Consider the following 13,870-nt stretch of genomic DNA (forward strand, 5'->3'; position numbering starts at 1 on the left):
GAGTCAGAAGCCAACAAATAAGACCAATTTCAGCTTATCTTGAAAATTTCCAGACTTATTCATAAATTTGACAGGAGTGCTAGCGAAGAGAAACACTTTGAAATGATAAAAAGTAAACACTCGATGTAAGACCCAGAGATGTGGATCTCTTTCAGATGGCTGGGCTTGGTGCAGAGGGCCACAGGGACAATAGAATATGATGTCATATCCTCTCCCTTTTATGTTGCTTTAAACGGTCTCTGGAAGTGTGGATAGGGTGGGAACTAGTCAGTCAAAAACGTACTTTGAATTTGTAAAATTAAGAAATACGGGAGGATTGAATGGAAGTAATGAGAATTGTCTTGTGTGTGTGACAAAGAAAAATGTGTAGGAGGATGAAATAGACCTAGGTTCTACTTTTATTTATTTTCCTGAATAGTAAATGACTGGCAAATAGGGATTTCTTTTCCCTTTGACACCTGCTCTATTGGCATAATTCAGTTGAGAGGGAGGACAAGCCGAACTTTCTATGATTATTCCATTTGATAGTTTGACAATATGACCAACAGATTGTTTAAATGATCTTGGGATACAATATTAAAATCTCCGGAGAAAATTGCAAATTTATCACAAATTATATGCTATAAATATATATATAAATATGTATTATGTATGTAATATATATTACAGATATATAATTATATCATTTATATATCTAAATGATATATATACATATATACTTAAACATTATATTAAATTAGCAAATACTTATTAATATATTAAATTAATAAATATTTAATTATGTTAAATATATTAAATATAAACATATATATAAATGATATAATTATATCCTTTTGTTGCTAAAGCAACAAAGGAACTTAGTGAGCCTACTGGCAGTGGGAAATCACTATCTTTTAAAAAATATATCTACCAAAAATAAACCTTGTTCAGTAACAATTTATCATTTTTCACATTTTAATTAATAAAAGCTTGGTCAGAGTCAAGTTAAACTTGCTTAAACTTCTGGCCAGCTTGTACAAGGGAACCGACTTTGCCACGCTGAATTAAAATGTCAGCGTAAAACTCGGGGCACCTGGGTGGCTCAGCAGATTAAGCATCCGACTTTGGCCCAGGTCATGATCTCACACAGTTCGTGTGTTCAAGCACCGCATCGGGTTCTGTGCTGACAGCTTAGAGCCTGGAGCCTGCTTCGGATGTGTGTCTCCCCCTCTTTCTGCTCCTCCCTGCTTGTGCTCTGTCTCTCTGTCTGTCTAAAAAATAAAAAGAATTTACAAGAAATTTAAAAAAAATTTCAACATAAAAATAAGTACTTTGTTATGTCTTCTGACCCACACAGTCTTGCCAAGAATAAATGTATGTGTGCACACAGGTGTTCATACGTGTGCACACAACACACGTTTGTGTCATTTAAAAATGCCAGATGTTATTGGAGAAGCCGCTTCATCACCCTCAAGGATATCTAAGTCACTTAAAATGCATCGTGGAGGGGCGCCTGGGTGGCTTAGTCAGTTAGGTGATGGACCCTTGATTTCGCTCAGGTCATGATATCACCATTTGTGAGACTAAGCCCCACATGAGGCACTGGGCTCATGATAGCACAGGACCTGCTTGTGCTATCACAAGGATATCTGTGCACATGATAGCACAGGACCTGCTTGGTGTTGTTCTCTCTCTATTCTCTCTGCCCCTCCTCTCTCTCTCTCAAAATAAATAAACATTTAAAAAATACATATTGGAAGCCATTGAACGATCTCAACTAATATAGGAATAAGTAATCTGTTTTCAAGTAATCCCAAGCAAGGCATTTAAAAAATATTAAATGAGTGATTATGGTAGAAAGCAATTTCACAGAGTAGTGTCGGGATAATCTTTATCCTTTGAAACGGGGAATCGTTTCTGTCATGAAGGAAGCAGGGCGAAGGAAAACTCAGCCTTTCATCAGGAATGCATAGACAATTCAGACAAAAATAAGAATTAAGAAGCCTGCTCTATGTGGAAAAGCAACACATAATCTTGACCTGAGAATCTTGGGTCAGGTTTTGGTCCTGAAATGATAAATGAAACACTTGGAAAAGGAGAGGTGAACTCTATGCTTGACTGTTTCCCTGAAGCACGTGTGTTCTCACTGCCCAGCATATACACGCTTCCCCTGTGCTGAGAGTAAGTGTGTGCGTGTTCGGACGGGTGGCCTAGGAGAAACACCAGACTGTTGCCACATTTGGCCTGGCACCACCACATCTGCAGAAGAATGACTTCCACCCCATCGCATGCCTTTGAGGGTGAGATGGCAAAGAGTTTTTTCTTTCTGACATTTTAATTTTCACTTCTCCCAAGGAATCCTGCCATATTTCTAGGTGGGTACAACACACGGCACTCAATTTATGCATTTAAGTAGGCAGATATGACAGAACAGTGAAAGCTGCGTAAGGTTTATGTGGGTAAATCGCCACTTCTTGAACTCCGAAATCTGCATGCACAGGAAGTTGGGATTTTGCTAATTAACTTGATGCACATGCTCAGAAATAAACTCACAAATATTGTTTCTTGTCACTGAGAATGTGTTTAACGTATGCCCAAGAAGATGCACCTTCAGATGATATATCTAGGTCAAAAAATACCGTGTATCATACTATTTTTAGCCTTGTGGTCTCACCGTTTTTTGCTATTTGGCACAATTGCCTTGAGAACATTTTCTATTGGTGGTTGTCATCTGTGTAGAATAACAAAACAGAGTATTTGCTTTGATCCATACAATCCCTTTGGGGGAAAACTTACAACTAGTATACTCATTGGATAGGCGTTTTGCCTATTGGATATATATGAAATCACAGAACTTGAGAATAAGAAGTGTAATAGTTAGGCATTGGCTAAGTTTTTTTCTTTTTTTTCTTAAGTTTATTTAAGTAGTCTCTATGCCCGACTTGGGGCTTGAACTCATGACCCCGAGATCAAGAGCCGCCTGCTCTTACGACCAGCTGGGCGCCACCCCTAGTTAAATTTCTGAAACAAAGAAATCACAAAGACAGAGACTCAAGGCGGAAATTGACGGCTTTTCTCATGACCGTATGAAGGGGAGCAGTTTAGGCTTATGGGGAAGGCCTTGCTCATGACAGTCATTCATTAAGAGACCTAGGTTTCTTCCATCCTGTGGCCCCATCATCATTCAGGGTACTGTTCGTGTCTGGGTCACTGCCACATATACATGCTAGCGAGTGGAAAGGGAAAATGGAGGGAGGCAAGGACAGGCAGCAGAAGTTGGCCACAGCACTTCTGCTCACATCCCCTTAGTTAGGGCTCTCACATATGGCTAGGGAGGGGCCACAGGTAGTGCAGGCCGTCAGAAATCCTGAGATAGGATTCTACCTGTCACTCTGACTGGCAAATCCACAGAAATAGGCGGATCGTGGTGGGGATGATGGGGAAACTCCTTGAGGTTTCATATACTTTCATTTCTATTGATTTAATAAAGAATTGATAAGGGCGCCTGGGTGGCTCAGTCGGTTAAGCATCCAACTCTTGGCTTCAGCTCAGGTCATGATCTCACAGTTTCGTGGGTTCGAGCCCCACATCCAGCTCTGCGCTGACAGCACAGTGCCTGCTTGGGGTTCTGTCTCCCGCTCTCTCTGACCCTTCCCCATTCATGCTGTGTCTGTCTCACTCAAGATAAATAAATAAACTTTCAAAGAGTTGATAAAATAAAAAAAAATTAACCATTTAAGAAACTCGAAATAACTTTCTCTTGATCTAAAAATCATCTAAAATTCAGATGGCTTAGATATAACTATAGGTTCTTTTTAGTGTGTTTTTATTTTGAAAAAAAAATTGGAAGAGATCCCCCCAATTTTTCCTCATAACTGATGAATCTGACTTCTTTTTTTTTTTTTTTTTCAACGTTTATTTATTTTTGGGACAGAGAGAGACAGAGCATGAACGGGGGAGGGGCAGAGAGAGAGGGAGACACAGAATCAGAAACAGGCTCCAGGCTCCGAGCCATCAGCCCAGAGCCCAACGCGGGGCTCTAACTCACGGACCGCGAGATCGTGACCTGGCTGAAGTCAGACGCTTAACCGACTGCGCCACCCAGGCGCCCCCTGATGAATCTGACTTCTAATGACCCTAAGAAAGGATGCATTGATTTATTGAACAAATGCTATTTATTGTATACCTCCCGTGAACCTGTCATTGGGATAAGCACAAGATACAGAGGAGTAATCACAAAGATTTCAAAGGTCAAGGTGGGCAAGATTCCTGGGTCTAGGTGTTCCGACATTATAAACTTTGGGTATGAAATGCTCTCCACTCTGATCTTTGCAACACCACTGGATGCAGTATTCCTAAATCTTCAATCCTACCTGAAAGTAATTTCGAAGCCTCCTGATTCCCTAATTGGTTGACTGTTTTGCGGTCACCCATTACCTATCAGGCACAGGGCTAAAGTCTAGGAAAACAATGGTGGAGAAGATAGTATTCACCCTCATGAAGGCAAGTACTATCTCCATATTAGTGATTTCCAATCACTGACCTTGGAGCTATCACGCATATACATCTGCTAAATTTCTCATTGAGCAATAACAGTAACAGATACTACAACTACAAACATAGTGGTCTTGAAATGTTTTGTCATTAAAATAAGGGCTTCGTACCTCATACTCAACCATTGGTCTAAAAACACACTGATTCAGCCTGAAAAACAAGCAGAGGTTCTGAACTCTAGGAAATATCCTGGGATCAGTTCGGCAATTCTGATTCTGGTGAGTGTCAAGGAATCCTAGAAGCTCTCTTCTTAGAAGCTTCCCATGTGATTTTCATGAGTAGTCAGTTGGGAGAATTACATTTGCGCGTGTAATCCGATTCTGCTTCAACACTTTTTCCACCTCTTCCTTGCTGGGGCATGACAGCTGGTTGGTCTCCTGGGTTTTATTGATGAGAACTTGAGAACTCGCCTAGTGGGTTTGTGGCTGTGATGACCCATTCCTGGCCTTTCCCCCCCTGTGTTCCTCTCTCTGACACCACCTTTAGGTTTAGCTTTCCAGTGAATTCCAATATTTAGAGCCTTTTTTCTTTACGCTAAATACAAAGAATCCCTAGTTCTCTGCCACTGATCTATCCCTTGGTTTTGGATTATTTGTAAAAGTGACTTTTAACTTTCTACTGTATGCAAAGCACAGTACATTACAAATGCATTTATGTGTTCTTTTAAAAAAGTGACTGCAATTAATCTCCTCACTATGGTTCAACATACATCTAAAAGAAAAACCATCATGCATCCATCAATCATTTGAAGTCTTCTCCCAGCTGGAGAGCTGATCAATTTAAGGACATTCACTTATTTTTCTGTGCACGGAGAATATGAACTTTTCATTGCATTTTAATTCATGTTTCTCCCCCTTTTATTGTCACATTACCTGTCAAGTATGAACTTTGCATCCAAAGGTTCTTTTCCCTTATAAAGCAATGTGAATATTTGGTTAGTAATTTTTTTCTTCTAACATCATTTCCCCCCAAAGATACCGTACAAAATGTCATTTAGACTTCCTTTATTTGTTTTATCCCAGATGTAGTGTCAAACTGAGAGAAAATAAGTGTCGTCTTCCTGAAGATTCTTTTGGAGACAATCGAAAACATATAGAATGTGTTTGCTTGGTTTTAACCCCCCAAATTTGAACTTTTCTCAAGTTAAAGCTGTCCCTGAGGATGGTGGATGACATTTGATCTGAGTAACAGCTATGGCACTCAGGTGAGGCCGTCCTTTCTATATGGTTTCAAAGCTAGAAGCTCAGAAAATCCATTAAAGCCAGAGCCAGAGCAGAAATAAAGGTGATGACATAGCCATTTGAGGTGAGAAAGGTGAGCTTCTTCAGAGGGTTTCAAGAAAATGCGTAATGAAAACAATTTTGGAACCATGCCCCTGTGGTGCTCCCAGCCGCCTAACTCAGATCTCCCAAGGATGAAATGCATTGTGACCCGATTAAACCCTTACGACGTTCTTCTCACCGGCTCTCCTCTGTCTCGCAGATAAACACCCCACTTTTTAATGTTGCCCTCATTTCCCGGGTGCGCTTGAACTCCGCTAATATAAGGACTACCTTACAATGCCACGTAGAGAGACAGGTGCTGAGCACCAGCACGAACGGTTCCTGCACTCCAGGGCACGACATAGAATGAGGGAAAATATTCTTCACCGTGGCCACATAACCGGGAGGGGCTTGATACACCTGTAGTGTGGCTGCAAAAGTTACGTACGAACTTCCATTAGAAATCGTTCAGAAGTGCTTTTTTTTTTTTTTTTTTTTTTTTTGACCTTGGCTCCCAGCCTCCTGGACAGCTTTTCGCTGAGCAAGGTCTCCATCCATCCTCAACAACCTCCATGTTCCATCAACCCCAGCATTTAGATGCTTCTCCACTAAGCACCGAGGTATCCTTATCCCAGACAACCAGTATTATCCGTCTTTGGGGCTCACTGTTGGTAGTCTTGTCACCCAGACTCCGCAACAGACACGAAGGCTCCTTTGATTATGTTTCAGTTCCTTAACAAGAACTGTTCTATTACCTCACGTGACTGCTAAAAACCCATAGAGGGTCTTGTCTCGTTACATGTAATTCCGTTGCGATTACTGTCGAATAATGAATTAAAAGTGGTTAGCTCATGAACAGCTCCCCCCAACAATCGATTGAAAAAGTTTTATTTTATTTTATTTTTTTTGTATGAAGATGGTTGGCAGTTTCTTATGAAGTCCTTTTGCATCTTTGGAATCTAATTATGGTCACCAGGAATGCTCACTTTTCACCTGGTCTCTGAACTCCTGGGGTATGGAGGAGGGTATGCCATGGGAACAGATGGACGGGGTATGGACCCGCCCCCGAGGCACAGGCCAGGGCCAGCAGAGAGCCAGCTGAAGGTGTGGGGTGCAGTATCCAAGGCAGGGCTGTCTCCAGCCTCAGAGGGGTTCGTCAGGATGTCAGAGGGTGGGCCTCCTGATGTGGCGGGAAGTGCTGAGATCTGGGGGAACGCGGGAACAGGTGACCCTTGAAAATACAAGGCAGAGGGACAGCGGCACTGAGCAGTACGTAAGCAGAAAGCAGGGCAGTAGCCCCTGGGCCGGACTTGATGTGGAAAATAGCCAGATTACAGCGGGACCCAGCCTTGGAAGGAGAAGGAACAGTAAGCTTGGCAGACGACTGCAAAAGTAATGAGCAATGGCAGTAAAAACTCTCTCCATTTCCCCCAACCCATTTTCACCATGGCATCCGGAGTGAATCTTTTGAAGATATAAGGCAAATGGCACCACTGTGCTGCCTCAACTTATCAGTGGCTTCCTAAACCAGGGTTCTTAATCTCAGAATGTGCCAAGGCATCGATTGCCCAGGGATCTTGTTAAAATGCAGATTCTGATTTGGTGGTGCCTGAGTTTCTGTATTTCCAAGGAACTCCCAGGTGATGCCAGAGCCACACTTTGAGGAACAAGCATTTAAAGTACAATCAAAATTGTCCAGCCTCCCCTCATCCTGTTCTCTCCTTTGGGTGCCCACATTTCAGCCTCTCTGATCCCTTCACCGCCGCATAGGGTTTGTGATTTCTGTTCCCTGTGCTTGGACTGCCACTTGCCCAGTTCTTCCTGCTTCGCCTTGTGTGGTCTCAGCTTAAATGTCACTTCCCCAGAGTGGCTCCCTCGACCACCCTATCCAAAGCAGCTGCCTCAGTACTGATTATTCTCTATTAGAGTAACTGTGTCTTCCATCATCACTAACCCTTACTCACTCTATAACCATTTATTTATTTGTTCCATTATTTATTTTATGTGTCCCCAATTAAGTGTAAACTTCCAGGGAGACAGGACCCATTATTGATATGTTTTCCACTGTCTCATTTATTAAGTTCTACCTATGTGCTGGAGACAACACTCAACGCTTTACATTTATCTCATTTATTGCCAGCATCCGTTCTGTAAGTTAGGTCTTTTTAATCACTAGTTGACAAACAAAATAATCGCCACCCTTTAAAAAGCACACAGACTTCAAGCATTTGAGCATAACAGAGATCCAGAGAAAGGGTTATAGCAGGTGCTGTCTCCGACTCTCTGCCTGCCTTTCACCTGTTGGGGGGGGAGACACTCACACTGTATCATCTCTACCATTTCCATGTGGTTCCCATGGGAGCACTGCTTAAAAGGGGACAATAATTCCATTCTTAATCCTTCCTTGCAAAGCTGAGCTAGTCTGATGCCAAAGACAACTGCTAAACACTGAATGCGAGCTAAAAAAAAATTCAAGTAAGGAGCGTAACTGGAGTTTATGAACATTACCCAAACTACCACCGGCTGCTATGTATTGTGCTCCAGCCCCAGGCCACATGCTTTAAAAACAAGATCAGTCAAAATGACTAGGAAGAGATTTCTATTCCCAGAGCAAAGGTGTAGCACACCTTGGTTGGGGAATGTGTTCCCCTGAACCACCTCTACCATCGGTAACCAGGGGCAGGAATGCTCTGGCAGTTCTTATTTTCTCCTTTCTGTAAATAGAAATTCCGGTAAGAGCACACCTTGGCAGGATTTGGCACCTGGGGTCCATATATAGCTTTTTCATGCAAGACAGAACCTTTGTAAGTAGTGCTTTACTGGGGAGGAAGTTTCAGGGTTGAGAATTGAGTATTTAGTCTCCAGTGCCCTGGATGACCCTGAAAGGGGGCGGATGAGGTTGCTTACGTAATTCTATGTACAAGCAAACATTTCATTTCTTATTGTGGAGGGGAGAAAAGAGAAGTGGGAGATTTGGGGCTCTGATTCTCAAGCGCCTTCAAATACTGGCTTAGCTGCTGACCCTCCTCGAAGGCAGACGTGCACAGGGGCCTTCTGTGTGCTTGTTATTTTTGATGGATTGCAGGCTAGCTGCAGGGCAGGAAGCTCAAACCCCCAGGGTCGCGTCGTCGTAGCTCGCAAAGAAGTTGAGGCTTGAAACCGTTTGTTGTGGCCAGACCAGTGAGAGTTTCGGGCACTGCCTTCAGGATCCCCTAATCTTCTTCACGCTCACCCCAGATGTAAAGAATCACCCCCCATTGCACCCCTCTCCCACACCCTTCCACACACACACTCGCGCTGAATATGAAAATTGGTCTCTAATTGTTGGATACAAGCTTGACTAGCTTTGAATTAACAGCCAAAGCTGTATTCATTAATCTGAACAGGGAAGAGCAGGCAGACTGTCACAACAAGGCTCAGTTCAGCAGTCATGCAGAGCAGGTGAGGCGAGGGAGGCACTTTCAAAGTGCGGCAGCGATCTCCATCGGCCCCATCCACTGGTGATGAAGAGGGGAAGTCAGCCAGCCACAGTAATGCCATGAGATGGATGGCATACCTCACCGTCCACCATCCCAGGGGCATCCCGGCAATGATCGATGGTTATCCACAGCAATTAAACTTCAGAGCTTTTAAATGTCATTCTAGAATGGAATGCCATCTCATAAAGGTGTTGTTTAACATTTATCAAACGTGTGGACGGGGTAGGGTTGGGGGCTGTGGCGTAATTCTTTGGGGAAATAGAAACAAATGTTACAGCTTTGGAAGTGAGACGATCATGAGAATACGATTCGATACTATTCTAACGTGTTGTCTTGAACACTGGGGTAAACTGGAGTAGAGCCTGTTTTGGACACTGGGATGTTTTATGATGTGGGGATTCAGTGGGGGTGTGGTGGAAAGAATGCGTGACAAAGGGTCAGGAGAAGCAGTTGGAAACTTGATTTTTCACTGATGATGCATCTTGGATAAATGACAACTCAGCAAGAGTTATTTGAGTTGGCCAGAGTTCAGCAGGCTTTTGACCTCCAGTGTGTTAGTATCACCCAGAGAGCTTTTTTTTTGTTTGTTTGTTTCCTTTAGCCTTATTTATTTATTTTTGAGAGACGGGGGGGGGGGGGAGATAGAGAATCCCAAGCAGGCTCTGTGCTGTCAGTGCGGAGCCTGATGCAGAGTGTGAACTCATGAACCGTGAGATCATGACCTGAGCCAAAATCAAGAGTTGGATGCTTAACCAACTGAGCCACCCAGGCGCCCCATCACCCAAGGAGCTTTTAAAATATATCAGTGATTGGGGCTTAGCTGATGCATCAGTCTGAGGTAGGAAAGGTCACATATGTAATTGTGAAATCTGCCCAGGTGATTGATGTGTATGGTCAAGCTTGAACACCACTGGATTAGATAAGCTTTAAGTTTTCTCAGCCCTACATTTCCATGATTTTTCTTTCTTATGGATATGTTCTCAAAGTAGATGACACTTGTTAATTTAAAAAAACACACACTTTCTGGGGCACCTGGGTGGCTCAGTTGGTTAGGTGTCCGACTTTGGCTCAGGTCACGATCTCACAGTTCGTGGGTTCGAGCCCTGTGTCGGGCTCTGTGCTGACAGCTCAGAGCCTGGAGCCTGCTTTGGATTCTGTGTCTCCCTCTTCCTCTGCTCCTATCCCATTCACTCTCTGTCTCTCTCTGTCTCTCTCTCTCCAAAATAAATAAACATTAAGAAAAAAATTAAAAAAAACACACTTTCCATTGCAACAACATACAGTGTTATAGGACAGTGATATGGTGGTTAATATTTTTTCTGTTACCAATGTGTATTTATTCATTGACTTAATCATAGATTGAATAACTCTTGGCGATTGTTGTCAAATTCAAGTTTGGAAATTTGAGGGTTTATTGCACATCGAGAAGTGGGGCCTGAACGTGGAGGTATGTTCTATGGGTACCAGCCTCTATCAAAGGCAGAAGCAAATTCTCTGAATATCAGAAAATTGCTGATAAAGTCATTGACACTCCATTCTCCATTTTGGCCTTCTCTTCTGTTTATTTCTCCATTCTTTTTCTAACTAAGTGGTGGCATGATATTACTGAGATGATTTTTTTGTTTTTTAAGAGAGAGAAAGCACATGCGGTGGGCAGGGGCAGCAGAGAGAGAGGGAGAGAGAGAGAGAATCTTAATTAGGCTGCATGCTCAGCATGGAGTCTGAAGTGGGACTCGATCTCACGACCCTGAGATCATGACCTGAGCCGAAATCAAGTTGGATGTTTAACCAACTGAGCCACCCAGACACCCCACCAAATGCTTTTAAATGTCTTCTCACTGTCCCTTTTCCCCTCTTCCCTTCCAGTATTTAAGCAGATAGCTGGTTTTGCAATTTTTGCCTCGAGGGAAGGATAGAGGGGGAGGAAACACCTACATTAGGGGTTTAGGTTCCCCAAGTAGTTCCTTTTAGGAGCTTGTTCAAACAGAGGGATTGCCCTCCAGAGTATAAAATTCCTCAAGGTAGAAAGAAGAGGAAGTAAGGGAAGGGAGAACAGAGACCTCAGTGTGCCCAGGAGACAGAGACCTGGCTTTGTTTGTAGGAGGGGGTCTGCAGAGGAAGGACCACATAAGAAGGGTGTGTGAGACCTAAGGGCAAAATGACTAAGCCCACTTTCTCAATGGAGATTCCCCTCCCCACCCCCCAAGTGGAAAAACCCAGTGAGGGGATGGCTGTGGGACCCGTCAGAGAGGACATGCCATAGACATCTCATCATATATGCCCATGTCCACGGGCTACAGAAAGAACCAGCAGAGCCGAAGGGGCCACTGGGACAGGGTCATCTCTGTGGTGATCATGTAGCTGATGGCAGAGCATAAAGGTGGAGGATGGATGGCTGTTGGATGCTTGTAAAGACAAACGACATAAGACTGGATAAGCCACCCTTTTGCCTTGAATAAATAAGTTCTAATGAACAAGGGTGGTAGAATAGGATACTCAAATATAAATTAAGGTGCCTTTAAAAGTCTTTGGAGATACAAACCTTTTTTTAAAGTTTACTTATTTTGAGAGAGCAAGAGACAGTGCAGGAGGGTCAGAGAGAGAGGAGAGGGAGAAAGAGAGAATCCCGGGCATTCTCCACACTGTCAGCAAAGAGCCCGATGTGGGGCTTGAACTCACAGACCATGAGATCATGACCTGAGCTGAAATCAAGAGTCAGATGTTTAACCGACTGAGTTGGCCAGGCGTCCGGAGATAGAAACATTTATAGTATCTCCTTTTGACAGAAGGAAAAGATAAACATGAGTCATGTAGTGCAGTTTGACCAACACACATGGTCATGTCTGATTGGTGTGGCAGTCAGAATTCTGTGGAGTATTAAAATGGATTCCCGTTCAGAGTGAGTCCTTGCTCTGCTCAGAGAATTCTGTTGCTTTAGATGAAAGGCTAGCAGGTAGGAGAAGCAGACCTGTAAGATAATTCCATCTGCAAAAGAAGAAGTCTAATCTATTTTTATGCCAAAGCGGAAAGGACTTTTCACTTTATTCATCACTTCATTAATCTCATTTCAAAAGGGAAGTCCAGGGCTGAAAACAGAGGTTATTCACGTTTCAAACAAACTCCTTAGGCATAATGAGTGAGCAAAGCATTCAACTGTTAGACTTTGTTGCTTTTCTACCAGCTGGAGACAAGTACAATGAAGGTCATGCTATTTAATCTTACATGTAGATAGTCGGGGTTGGAGAAAGAATTAACTTGAAAAATGGCAAATTATAGATCTGTTATGCACTGGGGCTCAGGGCAGAGTTTGGAACAACATGAGAAGCTCGATGGTATCTTTTTCCACCTTGTTTTAGTCTACGGATTGACTGAATGAAAAATACTGTGGCGAACCATGAGAAATAACGAAAAGCCCTACATACCCACCACCATTCTGCAGCAAAACGGAGGGGTTTGGAACGACTGGAAATACTTCCACCCCAGGAATTTCCAGGACATCTGGTAAGTCAACAACATTATCACAAACATTATGGCCAACAATGTGAGTTCTTGCAACAATGTATTCATTTTCCAAATGTTCCAGCTGAGAAAGCCACATAGAACATTCCCACCATCTAGCAGATGGCTAATGGGGAAGCCAATATTTTCTGTGGAAAGCAAAGTTTCTTCTTCTTACATGAGACAATTTCAGCAGAGAGAACAAATAAGCATTTGTTTTTGTATTCTATTCTCTCGCACTCATAAAGAGACTGCATTATAGACTATTAATTTTAAAAGTGCATAAGAAAATGAGTTTTTCCTTGAGATTACAGAGCTAAGACATTTTTAGATCCAGAAATGTTTGGTGGTGGGGACAAGGGCTACTGCTTTCTTATCTCGCATGAGACGTTGGGGTTAGGGAAAAACTTAAGCACTATTTATTATTATTGCTGATTTGTGGGTGAAAAAAAAACCCTTAAACTATGTGGGTGGAAATGAATTTGCGCCTGCCTACCTCACATTTACAACGGACTCGTAGGATGTGGAGATTATGAATGAGATTTTACTTTCATAGAAAATGAAACAAAATGAACAAGGTGTGGTTGCCAAGTTTGTTTTAGGAAAGAGTGGGAGCAGGTGGCGAACAAGAGATAAAACTTGTTATTTGAGTAACACTGAGTTTCTCCTTCTAGTTTCACAGACTATTTTTACTGTGCCAGGAAAGTGGGTCGATTTGCCCTGCACTGTTTTACCTTCACTTATTAGCATCCCGTATTCAAGGGAGTGTATGTATAACACACGTAAAAATGTAACACATACTGTAAAGAGTGGGATCTTGTTATGAAATAGATGGTTTCACTTGTTTGTTTTGTTTTCTAAGCCTTTTGGAGGATGAAAATGAAATTTCTACTTTTCCAATTTGGAGTGTTTTTGTGTCCCTGCTGACTAAAACCCCTTTATTTTTAAATTAATTTTGAGGCTGCCAGGCAAAACTACTGGCATATCAAATTACCCCTGTTTTGTTTTTTTTTTATAACAGGCTCCTTAACTCTTTCAATAAATATTAAGGCACTACAGGCCTCCTATGTGCAAGAAAATATGCTATGCTCTGCTGGG

The sequence above is a fragment of the Herpailurus yagouaroundi genome, unplaced genomic scaffold (assembly GCF_014898765.1).
Source record: "Herpailurus yagouaroundi ecotype Mexico unplaced genomic scaffold, PumYag 197, whole genome shotgun sequence".
NCBI classification, from domain to species: domain Eukaryota; kingdom Metazoa; phylum Chordata; class Mammalia; order Carnivora; family Felidae; genus Herpailurus; species Herpailurus yagouaroundi.